General features: G+C 34.9%; 1 protein-coding gene across 4 annotated transcripts in view; it reads left to right on the forward strand.

Annotated features, from left to right (window-relative positions):
• Positions 1 to 20370, forward strand: part of CLOCK (clock circadian regulator) — a 134711-nt gene that overhangs the window by 6795 nt on the left and 107546 nt on the right. For 3 of the 4 annotated variants that reach the window (XM_004460594.5, XM_004460595.5, XM_058298419.2), the window contains exon 2: positions 12117 to 12172. The gene's annotated coding sequence lies outside the window, so the exon portion shown is untranslated. Of the gene's footprint in view, positions 1 to 10355; positions 10430 to 12116; positions 12173 to 20370 lie in introns of those variants that run through there. The other variant, XM_023589435.3, reaches the window with a different exon arrangement.

Genomic DNA, 20370 nt, shown 5'->3' on the forward strand with positions numbered 1-20370 from the left:
CACTGATTTATATCCACTCCACCTAGTCGTCTCTTTTACATTCCATTTTATCTCTTCTTTTTTTGGCTTTCATTTAAGTTAGTTAAACTTGTTTTCATTATTTCATTTTCCCTATATTGACTTGTTAATTATATATTCTTGTCGCTTTTTAAAAAAATTTTAGTGGTTATTCCAGATGTTACAATATGCATCCTTGACTTACTAGTCTAATATAAATTAGACTAATTTGTACTTTTCCCATTCCCCAGTAATACCAATTCCTTACACTTTAACTCCTTCTCTTTCCTATCTTTTTTGCATTATTGTCATGCATTTGATTAAATATGTTCTAAACTCCAAAAGACATTATTAGTATGGTTTTGAATAATTTTTATTCATATTTCCCCTCTCCAAAGCTCTTCAATCCTTCCTGCATTTGTTTCTGAGGTCATTTTCCTTCTCTCTGAGTAATTTCCTTTGTTATATGTTTTAATATTGGCCTACCTACTGATATTGAATTTTTTCATTTTTGTTTGTCTGAAAATATATTAATTTCATCTTCTTGTTTGAAGATATTTCTACTGGGTATAGAATTCTAAGTTGTTAATTATTTCTTGTCACCATCTTTAAAGTATTTCAGGGAGTGGATGTGGCTCGAGCAGTTCAACGCCCACCTCCCACATGGGAGGTCCCAAGTTTGGTTCCCAATGCCTCCTAAAAAAAACCCAAAAACAAACAACAAGCAAAACAAATGAAAAAAAACAAACAAAAAAACTCAGGGGAGCCGATGTGGCACAGTGGTTGAGCGCTAACAGCCTCCCACATGTGAGATCCCAGGTTCAGTCCCGGGCTCCCGGTACTTCAAAAAATGTATATATTTCATTGTCTTTTGGCTTTCTTTGTTTCTGTTGAAGTCAGCTTTTAGTCTTATTAAAGGTAATATATCAGCTGTAGCCTTGCTAAAAGTAATGTATCTTTTATTTTTCATTGTCTACTATTAAGACTTTGTCTTTTTTAAAGTTCATCAGTTTGGATTTGGTGTTCATTGTAATTTGCTTGATATTTCTAAAGCTTTTTGAATTTGTAGCTTGTGATACCTTTTAGTTTTGGAAAGTTCTGAGCCATTATCTCTTCAAATAATGCTTCTGTCCCTCCCTTCCTCTTTTGAGACTCATTACATTTATGTTTCACCTAATGACCATGTTCCATCTCTCTTCAACTTTTTGTTCTTTATTTTTTTCTCTCTATACTTCAGTTTGGATATTTTCTGTTGATCTATTTTCTAGTACTCCAAAACTGTCTTCTTCTGTCCAAACTCATCTGTTCTGAATTTTAAATTACAGTTTTGAGTTCTAGAATATCCATTTGATTATATTTTTATAGATTTTTAATTACTTTTTAAATTAGGGAAGTAGTAGGTTTATAGAAAAATCATGCAGAAAACAGTTTAACCATGGTTCCCACAGTTTTCTCTCTTTTTTTAAGTTTTCCCTATTCTTAACACTGCATTAGTGTATTTTTCTCTTTTACAATTGATGAAACAATATTGTAATAATTATACTATTTACTATAGTCCATAGTTTACATGAGGGTTCACTGTTAATTGTTGTACAATCCTATGTTGTTTATTATTTATTTTATTTTTTAAAAAAGATTTATTTAACCCCCCCCCCCCACCTCCACCACCGCTGTCTGCTCTCTTTTTCTGTTTGTTGTCTGCTCTCTGTGTTTGCTCTTTTTCTTTTAGGAGGCACCAGGAACCGAATTCAGGACCTTCCTATGTGGGAGGGAGTTGCCCAGTTAACTGGAGCCACATCTAATCCCTGCTTGTTGTGTCTCCTTATTGTATCATCTCGTTGTGATAACTTGTTGTGTCAGGTGACCATGCCAGCCCTTTACCTCAGTTCACTGTCTTGCTGTCTTGCTCGTTTTTTTTTTTTATCCCCCCCCCTTGTGGCTTTTTTGTGTGTGTGTGCTGTCTGCTCTCTGTGTCCATTCACTGCAGGCTCTTCTGTGTTCTCGCTTGTCTCCCTTCTTTTTTATTGTGTCACCTTACTGACTTGGCTCTCTGTGGTGCCTGCGGGCCAGGCGGTGCTCCGCGGCATGTGGCCATGCCTGCCTTCACAAGGAGGCCCCTGGATGCGAACTGAGGGCCTCCCATATGGTAGACAGGAGCTCATCTGATTGAGCCACAGTTGCTTCCCTTGCTCATTGTTGTTAGGAAGCCCTGGGAACCAAACCCTGGACCTGCCATGTGGGAGGCAGGTACCCAACTGCTTGTACCACATTTGCTTCCCTGTTTTTTCATTTTAATAACATATGTACAACCTAAAATTTCCCATTGTAACCACATTCATATGTGTAATTCAGTGGTGAAAACTGCATTCACAGTGTTATTAATGTCACCACCATCCATTACCAAAATTTTTCCCTTACCCCAGATAGAAACTGTAACAAGCATTAACTCCCCATTCTCTCCTCCTTCCCTGGCCTCTGGTAACCTGTATTCTAGTTTCTGACTCTATGAATTTGTTTATTCTTATTATTTCTTAGCGATGAGATTGTGTCATATTTGTCTTTTTGTGTCTGAGTTATTTCATTCAACATGATGTCTTTAAGGTTCATCCATGTTGTTGCATGTATCAAAACTCTGTTCCTTTATATAGCTGAATAATATTCTATTGTATGTGTATGTGTGTGTTGTGTGTATATACACAAACATATCTATATTAGAAAAAATGTAATGTATATACACATACAACACACATACACCACATTTTGTTTATCCACTCATCTGTTGATAGAGTTTTATAGATTTTTAATAGATACCCATTCTCTTGAACATACTAATTATAAGTATTTTAAGTGGTTGTCTATTAATTATGATATATGTATCACCCATTGGTCTGCTTATGTTGTTTGTTTTTTTCTTGGTTATTGGTCATATAGTTGTATGCTTCTGTCTTTTTTTCTATCTTATGTCTGCTGGGTTTAAGGAATTTGTCTAGTTCATCTGAGTTATTGCATTTATTAGCATATAGTTGGAGTTTTTCTTTTTGGAATAATGAAATTGTTCTAAAATTTTTTGTGGTGATGATGATGTTGTGGTTATATTAAAAGCCATTGATTATATACTTTGCATAGATCATAGGATATGTGAATATATCTTAATAAAACTACTTAATAAATAAATAAATGTGCAAGAATAGCCAGAGATAGTAGCTCTTTACAGAAGGGGAAGCATAGAGAGATGGAGAGGTGAAGAATTTTCTAGTTCATTTGTGTGTCAGTTTTTTGTTTATTACTATTATTATTGAAATAATGAAAATGCTCTAATAATGATTTTTTAAAAAAGTCTGGTAATGATTGAAGTGTTGAATGCACAACTATGTGATTATACCAAATACCATTGATTGTACACTTTGGATGAACTGTATGCTGTGTTAATATGTGTCAATAAAATTGATTTGTTTAAAAACAAAAACAAAAAAATGTTCCATTATCCTTTTAGTGTCATAGAATAATAGTCTAACGAATGTATAATCTCATGATTCAACATTATTCCTGATGTTGGTAATTTATATCTTATTTTTTTTTGTAATCGATATGGCTAAAATTTATCAATTTTATTGACATTCTCAATCAGCTTTTGGTTTAACTGATTTTTCTCTAGTTTCTCTGATTTTATTTCCTTGATTTCTGCCCTGATCTTTATTTCTTTTCTTGTGTTTGCTTTGGGGTTGCTTTGTTCTTCTTTTTCAAGTTCCTTAGGTAGAAGCTGAGACCATTGCTTTATGACCTTGCATTTTTTCTAATATGGATGTGTTACACAGTTCCTCTAAATACTCCTTTAGTGACATTCCCACACATTTTGATATATTACCTTTTCATTTTTATTAAGTTCACAATATTTTCTAATTTCCCTTTGATATCTTTTTTGCTGTCTTTTCCTTTATTTAAACGTGTGTTATTTAGTTTCCAAATATTTAAGAATTTTTCAGAGATGTTTTAAAAATTAATTCTATTATGGTCAGAGAACATACTTTGTATGACTTGAATCCATTTAAATTTGGGTTTTATTTTATGGTCCAGAATATTGCCTAGCTTGGTTAAATGTTCTTTGTCTACTTGAAAAGAATATGTATCTGCTGTTGTTGGGTGGAGTGTTCTATAAATGTCAATTAGGTCAAGTTGGTTGATTGTATTATTCATGCCTCATAATTTTTTATTCAGTGCCAGATATTGTGTATCAAAACACCCACACACACAAAGTAAGCATTACCAGGTATTGTGGTATGTGCCACCAGGGAGAATTCACTTTTTTCTCTTCCAGGAAGATATGATAGGAGCCAATCACCTTAATTTATTTGATGGCTGGGTTGCTAGTTATGCTGGTACTCTCTTCTGGTTTGCCCTTATTTTTAGGGTGTGGTTGTCCAGGGCTTTCAGTTCAAAGCCTGCTGATCTTTGTCACGTTAGTACTGCTAAAGGGTGGGAAATTTCACTTTGTCTTTCAGAGTTTTTGGTTAAATATTTAGCCTCTCACCTGGTACCACTTTAAAATTCAACGTATGTCCTGATGGAGATACCAGCCATGTGCTTGAGGTCTCTGCATTGTCTAGTTTTTTTACTCTGCCCCTTGCATGAATGCCAAAAACTCTGCTGGCTTCTCTGCTCCACAGCAGCAGTCTTCTGCACAGGTCAAACCTTACTTCTCAGCCTCTAGCCCATACCCATAATCAGGAAATATTCCCAGGGGAAAGACAGATTTAGAAATCTACCCTCCCTTTCCTATGCTCCTATGGTTCCACAACTTTCTACTGCCTTTAAAAATGTGAGTTTTAAAAATAGTTTAGTTAGCTTTTCTTGTTCTCAGCAAGAATAATAGCCTGCTGCAAACTACTCCATCCTACCCCGACGTGGACTACTCCCTATTTCTTAAAGCAGCACAGAATGCTCAATTTTAGGAGCCATTTTGTTTTAAGTGTTATTCTTTTAGGCATTATATAGTTGGAATTTGTTTTTTAACTAGATGCTTTTTTAAAATGAGTTTTATTGAGGTATGGTTTGCATATGTTTAAATCTATCCATTGGAATGTGCTTTGAGTTTTGATAAATTGTACTTTCTAGTAACCGTTACCATGATTAGAATATAGAAATTTCTGTCACCCCAAAAAGTTTTCTCTCCCTATCCTCAACCCCTGGCAACCACTAGTGTGCTATCTGTAAATATAGTTTTGCATTTTCTACTTTGTAATATAAATGGAGTCATGTAGTGTGTGCTCTTCTGGGTCTCGCTTTTACTTGGTGTAATGCTTTTGATAATCATGTTTGTCAGTAATTTGTTGTTTTTTATTGCTGAATATTCTTACCTTCATTGAGACTATTGCACCATCTCTATTTTTTTTAAGATTTATTTTTTATTTATTTCTCTCCCCCTTCTCCCTCCCCCCACCCCCCCAGTTGTCTGCTTTCTGTGTCTGCTTGTATTCTTGTCAGCGGCACAGGGAATCTCTTGTCTCTTTTTGTTGCGTCATCTTGCTGCATCAGCTCTCCATGTGTGCGGTACCACTCCAAGGCAGGCTGCGTTTTTTTTCTCATTGGGCGACTCTCCTTATGGGGCGTACTCCTTGTGCGTAGGGCTACCCTATACAGGGGACACCCTTGCATGGCAGGGCACTCCTTGCGTGCATCAGCACTGTGTGTGGGCCAGCTCATCACAAGGGTCAGGAGGCCCTGGGTTTGAATCTTGGCCCTCCCATGTGGTAGGAGGACACTCTGTCTATTGAGCCAAATCCACTTCCCTGCACCATCTCTATCTAACAGTCAGGCCATCCAGTGGACTTTTTGGGTTGTTTCCAGTTTGAAGGCTGTTAGAATCAAATCTGCTAAACATTTGTGGATGTATGTTTCCATTTCACTTGTGCAGACACTTAGGAATGGGATTGATGGGTTGTATGGTTATTGCATGTTTACTTTTATAAGAAACTGACAAACTTTTAAAAACTGGCTGTACCATTATACATTCCCATAAACATTGTGTGAGTTTGTTTCTCCACATTTTTGTCAAAACTTGGTATTATCAGTATTTTAAAATTCCAGTCATTCTAGTGAGTATATAATAGTATATTTTAAAAATTGGGTTGTCTGCTTATTATTGAGATATAAGAGTCCTTTAAGATGTATTCTGATGCAAGTTTCTTTGTCAGATATTGGAATTGTGAAAATTATCTATCAGTCTATGGGTTCCCTTTTTTCTTAATGGTGTCATTTGAAAAGAGAGGTTTTAATTTAGATGAATTCCAATTTATTACTTCTTATCCTTCATATTTTTTTTGTCCTATGTAAGAGATATTTGCCTACTTAAAGGATTTTTCATGTTTTCTTATAGAAGTTTATTATTTTAGGTTTTGTATTTAAGTCTGTGATTTTGTTTTAAGTTAATTTTATGTGTGCTGTGAGGTAAGGATTGAGAGTCTTCAAATTTTTTTTCCCGCATACTAATATCTAGTTTTTCCAGCACCATTTGTTGGAAAGATTATCCTTTATCCACGGACTTACCTTGCCAGTTTTGTCAAAACTCAATTTGATTTTTCTCAGCAGTGCTTTGTATTTTTTTTTACCATACTTTTAATAGTGGACTTTATCCTAATCATTTAGCAGATACTTACTGAATAATATCTACTATGTGCCAGACTTTATTTTAACTTTTTAGAAAAGAATGGAAAAGAAAATAGGTTTTAAAAGTATGCTAAATATGTAAGTTGCCTTTTCTGTAATAGCTAAGTCAAATTGCTTTTAGAATTGACAAATGTAGTAATTGAAGTATACCAACAGCAGAAAGGTAAACAGTAAGAAAAATGATTTTAATTAAAATCTAGTGGTGGGAAGGGGGAGCAGGTAAAGGAAATAAACACAGTTTATCATAGTTTATAATAAAGAGCGAGTAGGCAACAGGTGAAGAAATAGAAGATTAAGTATATAAGGTTGTGATTATAAAGGTATACTCTAGTACAAAAATACAATCCTTATTAAAATATCACAACTGTATGCAAACTATAAAGCAAAGATGGAATTAAATGAGACAAAGATGGGTAATTTATGATGCTTAAGTTTATAATTTACAATGAGGAAATACCAAATATCTGTGCACAAATAAAAAATATTAATATTCAGAAGGCAAAAGAGATACTGAAGGGTACTCAGAAAATCCTTAGTGGTGGAAGACTTTGACCACTCTGAGACCATAATGTATCAAAAGAAAAAATCAGGGCTATAGAATACCTAAATAATGCTTTAGAATACCTAAATAACCCACTAATGAGCAAACTTTGGATAGACTGACCCCTGCCTTGAAAAATAGACATTATACCCTCTTTCTAAAGAAGTACCCATGTAACATACCAAAAAAAATTTGATCATATACTATAAAATAAAGCAAATTTTAGTATATTCCAAAAATGTAGTAATAATATAGAGCTGTACAAATTTGGCAGTCCTAGCCACATGTAACTGTTTAAATTAGTTAAAATTTAAATAAAGTTAAATAAAATTTACAATTCAGCTTCTCAGTCACACTAGCCATGTTTCAAGTGCTCAGTAGCATTGCCTTTGGGATGAGAAGGGAAGAGGGCAGGTTAAGGAGAGTGTAGTGAACTTAATCCTCATTTTTAATGCAGGGAATTAGTTAATAAACATAATTTGAAGTTATTCAAGAGATAAAAGGCAGTCATATGTTAACTGTAATTATGGAGATAAAAACCCCTGAAGAAAGTGGTAAAAGTGATTGTTTCTTGGGAGTAGGACTGTAGTTAGGAAGAGATGGGCAGGCTGGCTTTCCTTTATAAGCTTTCTCATAATATTGGTTTTTAAAACTGTGTGCTGTGTGTCACCTTGGTAATATGTAAATTTGAAGAAACTGATAAAGCACCCTAGAAACTATCTTTGCACAATAGTTTCTTATCCAATAAGTGAGATGTGTAATTTCATTCTTTTCATGAACTGAAATACATTCATTATCTTTAGATTTAATTTGTTATAATTAATTTATACTGAAAATGTTAAAATTTTTCAGGTACTAATAGAGTCACATAAAATATTGGCAGCACCTTAAAATTTTAATCTAGATAAACATCTAGAACAAAAAGCACTTAAATGGGTCAGGAAATAAAATCAAAACCTATACTCACAGCCTCTAAGGACTTGTGAATTATTTTAAAGGTGATTTCTCTTTTTGAATTTCTAGGATATTTTAATACAGTAAAATTTTTGAAGTATGTTTTTTATTAATTTTTAAAAGACAAGATCACAAAGTACAGTAAAATTAAAGAGTGACATCTTCAGCAAGGACATCTGACAAGAAATTATATGAAGTTTTGCTGCTTATATAATGAAAGCAATAGTTATTATTTAACATGCCATTTTATACCACAATATTTAGTCACAATTTGTGGCTGTAGTTATCTCTAGTTCCAGAATATATATCTTTTTGCAGAGTCACTGTGAGAGAGGAAGTATAGATAAGGCATAGGGCAAAAAAGTAAGAGGTTTTACTCTGTAATCTGAGAATATTATTTGAAAGCATCTAATATACAATCTGATTTATTAAATGGGAGCAATGCTTTTTTTTTCCGTTTTCCCAAATAGACTGGTCAAGCCAGTTTTTACAGCTTGACATTCACTCTGAAAAGGTCAAATTATTGTATCCTGATGATTCAAATAAGCTTTACACATGAAAAGTAAAATGAAACATGTAGGGATTGAATCTAGACACTTAGCTGATAGAAACAGCATTACACAGCAGATCTTCAAAAAGACCAAAAAATAAAAAATAATAAATCCCTAATTAAGTGGAAAATTCTGGGAATATGGTGTAAAAATTTATTTTCCTAATGGCCTAAAATCTTACCCTCCCGAATAGTTTTTTTCCCTAAAACTTTCTAATTAAATATTTTAGAGATGCATAAGGACAGTTTTATACCTTGAAATAATTTAAATCTTTTAAATTAAGACTGAAATCTTTATGATTATTCTTAAATCAATTACTAAGTACTTGCAGGTATAGAGGATTTTATGCCTATTTACTGACTTCAAGACATACTCTAGAAATTTGCTATTCAATGAACCTTGATGTCTTCATGTTTGCCTATGTCCTTAACTATTAATGCTTATATTTTATATATTGTGGTAAAATATACGTAAAAATCATTTTAACCATTTTTAAGTGTACAGTTCTGTGATATTAAGTATATTGACAGTTTTGTCAACATTATCTATTTCTAGAACATTTTCATCCCAAACAGAAATTCATATCCATTAAGCAGTAACTCCCCATAATCCCTTCCCTGCCCTGGCTACCACTATTCTGCTTTCTGTCTCTGTGAATTTGCTGATTCTAAGTATTTCATATAAGGGAAATAATTCAGTATTTGTCCTTTTATGTCTGACTTTTTTCATTCAACATGATGTCTTCAAGGTTCATGTTGCAGTGTGCGTTAGAACGTCGATCCTTTTTATGTGGCTGAATAATATTCCTTTGTATGAATATACCACATGTTGTTTATCCTTTTATCTGTTGCTAGACTCTTGGGTTGCTTCCACCTTTGGCCTAGATTAATGCTTGCTTGAATGCAAGAGTACAAATCTGAGTACTTGTTTCAGTTGTTTTGGATATTTAGCTAGAAGTGGGACTGGTGGGTCATATGGTAATTCTGTGTTTAGCTTTCTGAAGAATCACTGAACTGTTCCCCATTGTAGCTGCACCATTTTGTATTTCCACCAACAATGTACAAGGGTTCCTATTTCTCTGCATGCTCATTAACACTTATTATTTTCTGTTTTTTAAATGTTAATGAGTGTGAAGTGGTATCTCATAGTTTTGATTTTCATTTTTCTAACAACATTGAACATCTTTTAATGTGATTATCGGTCATGTGTATATCTTCTTTAGAGAAATAACTCTGTTCAAAGTTTTGCCTGGGGAGCGGATGTGGCTTAAGTGTTGAGCACCTGCTTCCCAGGTTCAGTTCCCAGTGACTCCTAAAAACAAATAAGCAGGCAAAACAAACAGTAAACAAACAAACAGGGGGAAAAAGGGCCAACTCAGGGGAGCCAGTGTGGCTCAGTGGTTGAGTGACGGATTCCCACTTATAAGGCCCCAGTATCTCAAAAAAAAAAAAAAAAAAGAAAGAAAAAAATCGCCATTTTTAAATTGGTTTTTTTTGTTGTTGAGTTTTTTGTTCTTGATATCATATCCATATTAGATATATGATTTCTGAAATATTTTCTCTTGTTTTGTAGGTTGGCTTTTCACTGTCGTGATAAATGTCCTTTGAGGCACAAAAGTTTTAATTTTGATGAAATCCAATTTGTCAACATGCAGAAGTATGAAGTTAGACCTCAACTTTATACCATATACAAAATCAACTAAAAGTGGATCAAGGTCCTAAATGTAAGAGCCAAAACTATAAAACTTTTAGAAGATAACATAGGCCAAATCTTCATGACTTAGGATTTGGTAATGGATTTGTAGGTATACCAAAAGCACAAGCAACGGGGAAGCGGACTTGGCCCAGTGGTTGGGGCGTCCGTCTACCACATGGGAGGTCCGCGGTTCAAACCCTGGGCCTCCTTGACCCATGTGGAGCTGGCCCCTGTGCAGTGCTGATACACGCAAGGAGTGCCCTGCTGTGCAGGAGTGTACCCCGCGTAGGGGAGCCCCACGCGCAAGGAGTGCACCCCGTAAGGAGAGCCGCCCAGCGCGAAAGAAAGTTCAGCCTGCCCAGGAATGGTGCCGCACACACGGAGAGCTGACACAACAAGATGACGCAACAAAAAGAAACACAGATTCCCGTGCCGCTGACAACAACAGAAGCAGACAAAGAAGATGCAGCAAATAGACACACAGAACAGACAACTGGGGTGGGGGAATGGGGAGAGAAATAAATAAATAAGTAAATCTTTTTTTTTAAAAAAAAAGCACAAGCAACAAAACCAACAATAGATAAAGTTGATTTCACCAAAATTAAAACTTCTGTGCATCAAAGGAAATTATCAAGAAAGTTAAGAGACAACCTACAGAATGGGAGAAAATAATTTCAAACCATATATTGGATAAGGACTTGATATCCAGAATATATAAAGAATTCCTACAACTCAATAACGAAAAGATAAATCCAATTAAAAATGGACAAAGGACTTTAATAGATATTTTTCTGAAGAAGAGGTGCAAATGGTCAATACACATGAAAAGATGCTCAATATCATTAGCTTTTAAGGAAATGTGAATTGAAGCCACAGTGAGATACCACTTCACACCCACAAGAGTGGGTGCTATTTAGAGAAAATAACTAGTGTTGGAGAGGATGTGGGGAAATTGGAACTCTGGTGCTTTGTTGGTAAGAATGTAAAATGCTGTAGCCTTTCTGGAAAGCAATAGGATGTTTCCCAAAAATTAAATATAGAATTACCATTATACCCACAATTCTCATTTCTAAGTATATACTCAAAGAGAGTGAAAATGCAGTCATAAACAGATCATTTTACACCAGTGTTTTTAATAGCATTCTTCACAATAGTCAAAAGTTGGAAACAGCCCAACTGTCCATCACAAATGACTGGATAAACAAAATGTGGTACATGCAATAGAATATTATTTGGCCATAAAAAAAAGATAAAGTAATGAGGTATGCTGCAACATAGAAGAACCTTGGAAATATTATGCTTGGTGAAACAAGGTGCATAAGGACAAAAATTGTGTGATATCATTTATGAGATGACGAGAAATAAATTTGCAGATAGAGAGTAGATTAGAAATTATATGGAAGAAGCAGGATGGAGGGGCTGATTGTGGGGGGAAAAAAGGCCTGAATAACATGCAAAAGTTCTTTTGAATTATAACCAAAATAGAGGATTTTTTATATATTAATTCTAATTTGTATCTTGAGAATTTCAGCCTAAAGAGCTTCCATTTGATGTTCCTCTAACGCTTCAAAATGAAAGTAAATAAAATATTTAAACTTCTTTGATATTACATTTTAAATCCCGGTATGTAAGATGAGGATACTATGATTTCTGTTCATTTCTTCAGCTTCCATTTTCTACTCCACTTCATTTTCTGTCCTTTTTTATTTTACCAGGTTGATAACATTTACTTTCTGTTCTGCAACAAGAATTAAGACTTCAGGCTTTGTTGGTAAGTTGATTCTGAAAGCTTTACACTATAAACTGCTCTTAATCATTGTACTAGGGTTATTTTTCTTTCTGGTTCTAAAATCATAATGCTGGTGGGACCGAAAGCATTACATATTTGATATAAAGGTAGGGTTGATTATCTTTTCTTGTATGTTATCAGTTCAAAATCATGCCACTAATTTGCTTTATATTCTATTCACCTTTTACCTCTACAGTTTGTAATTGCCTGTATCTTTTTTTAAAAGAAGTTTTGAGTTCCTTACATTGTTAGCGACACATTTGTTACAAATGATAAAATAACATCATCTTACTCCTATTTAAAATCCATAGCTTATATTTGGTGTATTTTTCCTACAAACTATCTCATTATTAACACATTTATTAGTATTGTATATTTATTTTAGTTCATGAGAGAACATTCTCATATTTGTGTTGTTAGTCACAGTCTATCAGTCACTATAGGGTTCACTGTATTCTACGGTCCCCTATCTTGTATAGTCCATCCAAGGTGTATATTCACTTGCTCTCAGTTTCATCGTAGAGTTGTGCTATCATCAGCTTTAGTCCATTTCAAAACATTTTCATTACTCCAAAAAGAAAAATCCCATATCCCCTTATACCACCCCCCATTATTGACCCTTAGCATTGATACGGTACCTTCTTTGCCATTGCTATAAAAATATTACAATGTTACTATTAATTAGAGTTTATACATTACATTAGTAGGATTTTCCCCATGTATCTCCATAGTCTCAACCCTTTGTAATAGTAGAGGAACATTCTTGTATTTGTACTATTAACCACAGTCATCATCCACCACCGAAATCATTGTATTTTACAGTTTTTAGATTATCTTCCAGCTTTGTTTCAAATTGGCATTAACCTCCCTAGACTATCCTTTTTAGCCATAATGACATTTATAAATCAGCAGTGTTGATTATACTCAATATAATGCAGGGGTTCTTAACCTTTCTTGTTCCATGGACCCCTATGCCAATCACGTGAAAACCACGGACCCCTTACTAAGTCCACAGTATACTGTATATTATTTAATAAATATATTACACTCACACCAACACATCCCCACAAGAATAATGTGTTTTTGAATTTCAGTTCAAGCTCATAGACACCTTATTAACCTCTGCTAATATGTTACCATAAACTCTAATCATTTCTCCACATTTACAGTCTCCCTAATTAAACATTTGACATACATTCAGCATCAGCTCCCCTTTCTCAACCCACATTCTATCTCCTATTAGACTATACTCTATAGTTTAACTCTTTGAGTTTATTCATCATATTTAGTTCATGTTAGTTAGCCCATACAGTATTTATCCTTTTGTATCTGTCTTATTTCACTCAACATAATGTCCTCAAGGTTCATCCATGTTGTCATATGTATCCTGATTTAATTTTATTTATCCATTCATTGGTTGATGGACAGTTGAGTTGTTTCCATCTTTTAGCAATTGTGAATAATGCTCCTGTGAACATTGGTGTGCAAATGTCTGTTCACATCCTTGCTTTCATTTCTTCTGAATATATTCCTAGTAGCCGGATTGCAGGCATGGGGTTGTATAACAGCCAGCCCTGTAGTGAATGATGCACTGTGGTTAATGTCATGAGAATGCTCTCTCATGAACTATAACAAATATGCAATACTGATACATGAATACATAGTGTTAATGATAGGGGGGTTTGTGGGAAAAATACACCAAATATGCCTGTATCTTCTTGATAGATAAATACATGATTTCCCCATATACTTTTCCTACTCGAATCATATCTATTACTCTGTTGGATGGAATCCCTGTTGTAGATTTAATGAAACTAGATGAACTTTACAATGTATTTTTTAAAATACAGATGAAAATTTAACAGGTTGCATTTAAGGATTTTTAAGGTATACTAATTGGTATTAAAATATTACCTTATGATTAAAACAATTGGTGAAATAATCTGCAAGTATTTAGGGGTAAAGCATCATGATGTATGCAACATAACTCTCAAATGTTTAGAAAATGTTTATATATTGTAAATCAAATTGTGCAAAATATTAACAATTAGTGAATCTGAACTAAGGATATATAGGAAATCTCTTTAAGTCTTTTTTGTTTGTTTGTTTGTTTTAAGAGGAGATACTGGGGATTGAACCTGGGACCTCATACATGGGAAGCAGCCACTCAACCACTGAGCTATATCTGCTGCTCCTTATAACTATTCTTTAAGTTTGAAATTATTCCAAGTAAAATTTTAAAAATTGTTCAGCAGTTTCACAAAAAAATGGAAATTATGTCCAATTACTATACTATTTAAAATTATAACTTACCTTCATTAAAAATAAAGGGAGCAGGGAAGCAGATGTGGCTCATGTGATCTTGCTGGGTTCAGTTCCTGGTGCCTCCTGGAGAAGGTGAGCTGGTGCAACAGGCAGGTGTGGTGAGCTGATGCAACAAAGAGACACAAAGAGGAAAGACAATGAGAGAGCCGATAAACCAGGGAGCTGAGGTGGCTCAAGCAATTGTGTACCCCTCTTCCACATGGAAGGTCCCAGGTTTGGTTCCTGGTGCCTCCTAAAGAGAAGATCAGCAGACAGAGAAAGCACACAGCAAATGAACACAGAGAACAGACAGTGTATGTAAACAATGAGTGCGTTGGGGGGGGTGAATAAATAAAATCTTAAAAAAAAATACAGGGAGCAGATGTGGCTTGAGTCCACATCCCATGTGGTTGAGTGCCCGCCTCCCATGCAGATGGTCCCAGGTTCAAATACTCGTGGCTCCTAATAAAAGAACAACAAAAAAACCCCCAAGCAAACAAAAAAACCAATTCAAGGAAGCCAGTGTGGCTCAGTGGTTCAGTGCTGGCCTCCCATATACAAAGTCCCAGGTTGAATCATCAGTTCCAGTAACTCAAAACAAAGAAATACACTTATAGTCCATCTATTTTTATTTCAAAATGCTTTCACACATACTTTGTTTACGTGATGATATTATTATTAAATAGCACATTTCTTTTGGGTGGTTTATGATTAATTCTAAAGTCATCAATGCAGGTTCCCTATTCTCTGATTCTTTAATAGATTTAATAAGTTAGTGATTTTTAAATATTTCATAAAATTGAGTTATTTTATAGTAATGAGGAAGTAAAATGAAATAGACATTTGCAAATGTTAAGACTTTTATGCAAAGATAAAGTTTTTATATTAGTATTCTTGCAAATTATTTTGTCAGTTGTTTTAATCATAAGGTAATATTTTAATACCAATTAGCATATTTTTAAAATCCTGAAATACAATTCATTAAATTTTCATCTATTTTATATTTTTTAAATTGTAAAGTTCAGCTAGTTTCATTAAAATCTATTGTGTTTCTTTAGCTCCATGAATATGCTTTCTTTGTTTTTAAAAGTAGATGTGGATTTATTATCATGAATTTATTAAATTTTGAAGGAAATTTAAAAGTAAGGATCTTTTTAATGGTTCTCAAAAAGTTATTATTAATTATAGGCAGTTTGTAGCATTTACCTTGTTTCAGGCATTATATTCTAAGCACTATTCATTTAATAATTTTCATAACCTATAGATGATGCACTGCCTTTATTTGCTGAGTGTTTTGAATTCTATCTAAAACTGAGCTTAGAGGCCTAAGAAGGCTTACCTATTCTTTTTCTCTTCATATATAGATTTTTTTTTAATTGCAGATTTTGTATTTAAAGAAAAATAATGCAGAAAATAAAGTTTCCCACATACCCTGTTGTAGTAGTCTGCCACAGGGGTGCCGATGCAAAGTACCAGAAATTCGTTGGCTTTTATAATGGGGATTTATTTGTTGGTTCAAGCTTACAGTTCCAAGGCCAAAGCAGAGCATCAGCAGAGATGCTTTCTTACCAGTCAGCTACTTTTGATCTTTTGTGTTGCCACATGGTGAAACAAGATGGATGTCATCTCTGCGAGCATTATTCTTGTGGGGATGTGTTGGTGCGAGTGTGATATGTTTATTAAATAATACACAGTATAGTGAGGACTTAGTAAAGGGTCCGTAGTGTTTGCCTGACTGGCAGAGGGGTCTGTGGAACAAAAAAGGTTAAGAACCCATGCTTTACAACAAGAAAATCTACCTGAGAAGAAGAAAGACTTTGCATAATAATAAAGGATAAATTTTCTAAGAAGAAATAGCAGTCTTAATTTCAAACTGCTTGAAGCAAGAATTAGTAGAACTGACAGGAGAATAAATCCATAAGTATATTTGAGTCTTCAATATTCTTCTCAGTAATTAGTAGCACAAGTAGGCAGAAAACCAGCAACGATATGTAAGACCTAATCGGTGCTGTCAACAAACTTGACCTAATTGATATTTATGCAATACTGCCCCAAAACAGCTAATACACTTTCTTTTCAAGGGCATATGGAACATTTACCAAGATAGACCAAATCCTGGGTCATAAAACATATCTTAACAAATTTAAAAGAATTAAAATCATACAAAGTATATTCTCTGACTACAATGGAATTAAACTAGAAATCAACAGCAGAAAGATATCTATAAGAGAATATCTCCCCAAATACTTGGAAATTAAATAAAGACATTTCTAAGTGACCTTTGGTCAACTAGAAGTTTCAAGCGAAATTGAAAGTTTTTGGACTGAGTCAAAATGAAAACAAAACATCAAAATTTGTAGGAGGCAACTAAAGCATACTTTAGGTGGAAATGTCTATATTAGAAAAGAAGTAAGGTCTCAAATCAATATAAGGTTATACCTTAGAAAATTAGGGAAAAAAAGCAAATTATACCTAATGCAAGCAAAAGGAAGAACGTAATAAAGATGATGGCAGATATGAATGAAATTGAAAAAAGAACATGGAGAAAATCAGTGACACCAAATCAAAGTTGGTTCTTCAAAAAATGAATAAAATTGATAAACCTGTAATGAAACTGACCAAAAATAAAAGAAGAAAGATAGAAATGATCAATATCAGTAATAAAAGGCTACTTTGGAGTTTGTGTTTCTATGTGATGGAGCTGGGCCCAGATGTGATCTTTGTTCACAAGCCTCTCCTGTTACTTTTACCGGAACTGTAGTTGGTGCTGGGGTTTAATGTATACCCAGGGGACCTGAATCTCTGGACTGACCATGTGATAGCCAGGCCCTGAGCCTCAACAGACTTCAGGTCCTACGCTCTGGTTTATTGGTCTTACCCCACTCAACTGACATGGAGGTGAAGAGGGTCAACCACCACACACACCAGGGAGCCAAGAGTACCTACAACTGAAAGCAGGAGGATTGCATCCAGCATCCATGTGGAATCTAAGTCCCCTCTTGATATAGATGTGGAGTGGACACAACCATTCCAATGTCCACAGGATGGAGGAATAGAGTATGGATTAGAGTGGACTTATTGATACTCTATTCATGAACTATTGTGATTAGTAGTGGAAGAAAATGTGGCATTGGTGTGGAGAAAGTGGCCATGGTGGCTGCTGGGGGTAGGGAGTGGGAGGAAGAGATGAGATGTGGGGGCGTTTTCAGGATTTGGAGTTGTCCTGGGTGGTGCTGCAGGGACAGTTACCGAACATTATATGTCTCCCATGGCCCACTGGGTGGACTGTGGGAGAGTGTGGGCTATGATGTGGACCAATGACCATGAGGTGCAGCGGTGCTCAGAGAAGTATTTACCAAATGCAATGAATGTCTCATGATGATGGAGGAGATTGTTGTTATGGGGGGAGGAGGGGGGTGGGGGGATATATGGGGACCTCGTATTTTTTAAATGTAATATTAAAAAAATAAAGACAAAAAAAAAGTACATAACCTGAAAAATGCTATACTTACTAAATGAATTGAAACTGTTATGTTTTTTTTTAAAGATTTATTTATTTATTTCTCTCCCCTTCCCCCCCCACCCTGGTTGTCTGTTCTCTGTGTCTATTTGCTGCGTCATCTTTGTCTGCTTCTGTTGTTGTCAGCAGCACAGGAATCTGTGTTTCTTTTTTGTTGTTGTTGTTGTGTCATCTTGTTGTGTCAGTTCTCTGTGTGTGCGGCACCATTCCTGGGTAGGCTGCACTTTCTTTCGTGCTGGGTGGCTCTCCTTACGGGGCCCACTCCTTGTGCGTGGGGCTTCCCTACGCAGGGGACACCCCTGCGTGGCATGGCACTCCTTGCACGCATCAGCACTTTGCATGGGCCAGCTCCACACAGGTGAAGGAGGCCCGCGGTTTAAACGGCAGACCTCCCATGTGGTAGACAGACGCCTTAACCACTGGGCCAAGTCAGCCGCCCTGTTATGTTTTTTAAGCAAATCAATTTTAGTGATACATATAATAAAGCATAGAAATCATCCAAAGTGTACAATCAATGGTATTTGGTATAATCACATAATTGTGCATTTATCACTTCAGTCATTATTAGAGCATTTTCATTATTTCAATAAAAATGATAATAAAGAAAAACAGACATAGAAACAAACAAGAAAATTCTTCATATCTCCATCTCTGTGCTTCCCCTGCTATACAGAGCTGCTATTTCTGACTGTTCTCAGATAGTTAGTTATTTTATTTATTAAGCAGTTTTGTTGAGATATACCCACATATCATAATATCTATCTAAAGTGTATATTCAGTGGCTTTTAGTATAATCATTGTTGTGCATTCATCACAAAAAGTTTTAGAATTATTTCATTACTCCAAAAAGAAAAACTCCACACCCCTTAGCATGCCTTCGCTAGTCCTACAGAACCACTACTCAAATTTCATCTTTAATAGAGGATTTATATTTACATTTTATATGAATGGAATCATACAATATGTTACAAAATATATCTTGTTCATAATAAGGAAATCATACAATATTTGTCCTTTTTTGTCTGGCTTGCTTTGCTCAACAAAATGTCCTCCCGGTTTGGTCATGTTGTCATATACTTCAGAATTTCATTTCTTCTTCCAGCTGCATAATATTCCATCGTGTAAATACACATTTTGTTTATTCATTCATTGTTTGATGGTCACCTGGGTTGTTTCCAACTTTTGACAATAGTGAATATCACTGCTATGACTTCAGTGTGCAGATGTCTGTTTATGTCACTGCACTCAGTTCTTCTGGGAATATACCCCATAGTGGTATTGTAGGGTCACATGGCAAATCTGTATTCATTTTCTTTAGGAATTGCCAAACGCTCCTCCACAAGGCTATACTATTCTGCATTTCCACCAACAGTGAGTAAGTGTTCTGTCTCTACAACCTCTCCAACACTTGTAGTTCTCTGTCTTTTTAGTAATGGCCATTCTGCTGGTGTGAAATATGTCATTGGAGTTTTAATTGGATTTCCCTAATTGTTAGTGATGTTTGTTTGTTTTGCCATTTGTATTTCTTCTTTGCACAAATGTCTTCTGCCCATTTTAAATTGGGTTGTTTTTCTTCTATTATTGAGTTGTAACATCTCTTTATCATGGACATTAAACCCTTATTGAACATTTGATTTCCAAATATTTTCTCTCATTGAGTTGGCTGCCTTTTCACCCTTTTTACAAAGTCCTTTGAGGTGCAAAAGTGTTTAATTTTAATGGAAGTCCCATTAATGTTTTCTTTTTTTGTGTGTGCTTTGGGTGTAAAGTCCAAGAAACCACCACTTACCAAAAGGTCTTTAAGATGTTTCCCTATATTTTCTTTTAGTAGTTCTGTGGTCCTGGCTTTTATATTTAGACCTTTGATCCATTTTGAGTTCATTCTTGTATAGGAAGTGAGATAGGGGTCCTCTTTCATTCTTTTGGTTGTAGATATCAAATTCTCCCAGCACCATTTGTTGAAGAGACTGTTTTGTCCCGTTAACATGGGCTTGGTGAGTTCATCAAAAACCAGTTGACTGTATAGTGAGGGTTTATTTCTGGACTTTCAGTTCTGTTCCACTGATTGATATGTCTGTCTTTATGCCAGTACCATGCTGTTTTGACCACTATAGCTTTGCAGTAAGTTTCAAGGTGAGGCAGTGAATGTCCTCCCACATCACTCTTCTTTTTAGAATGCTTTTGGCTATTTGGATGTACTTTTCCTTCCAGATGAATTTGGTAATTGCCTTTTCTATTTTTGTAAAGTAAGCAATTGGAGTTTTGATTGGTATTGCATTGAATCTGTAAATCAGTTTCAGTAGGATTGACATCTTCATGATATTTAGTCTTCCAATCCATGAACACAGAATGTTTT

This window comes from Dasypus novemcinctus, chromosome 1 (assembly GCF_030445035.2).
Source record: "Dasypus novemcinctus isolate mDasNov1 chromosome 1, mDasNov1.1.hap2, whole genome shotgun sequence".
Lineage (NCBI taxonomy): Eukaryota > Metazoa > Chordata > Mammalia > Cingulata > Dasypodidae > Dasypus > Dasypus novemcinctus.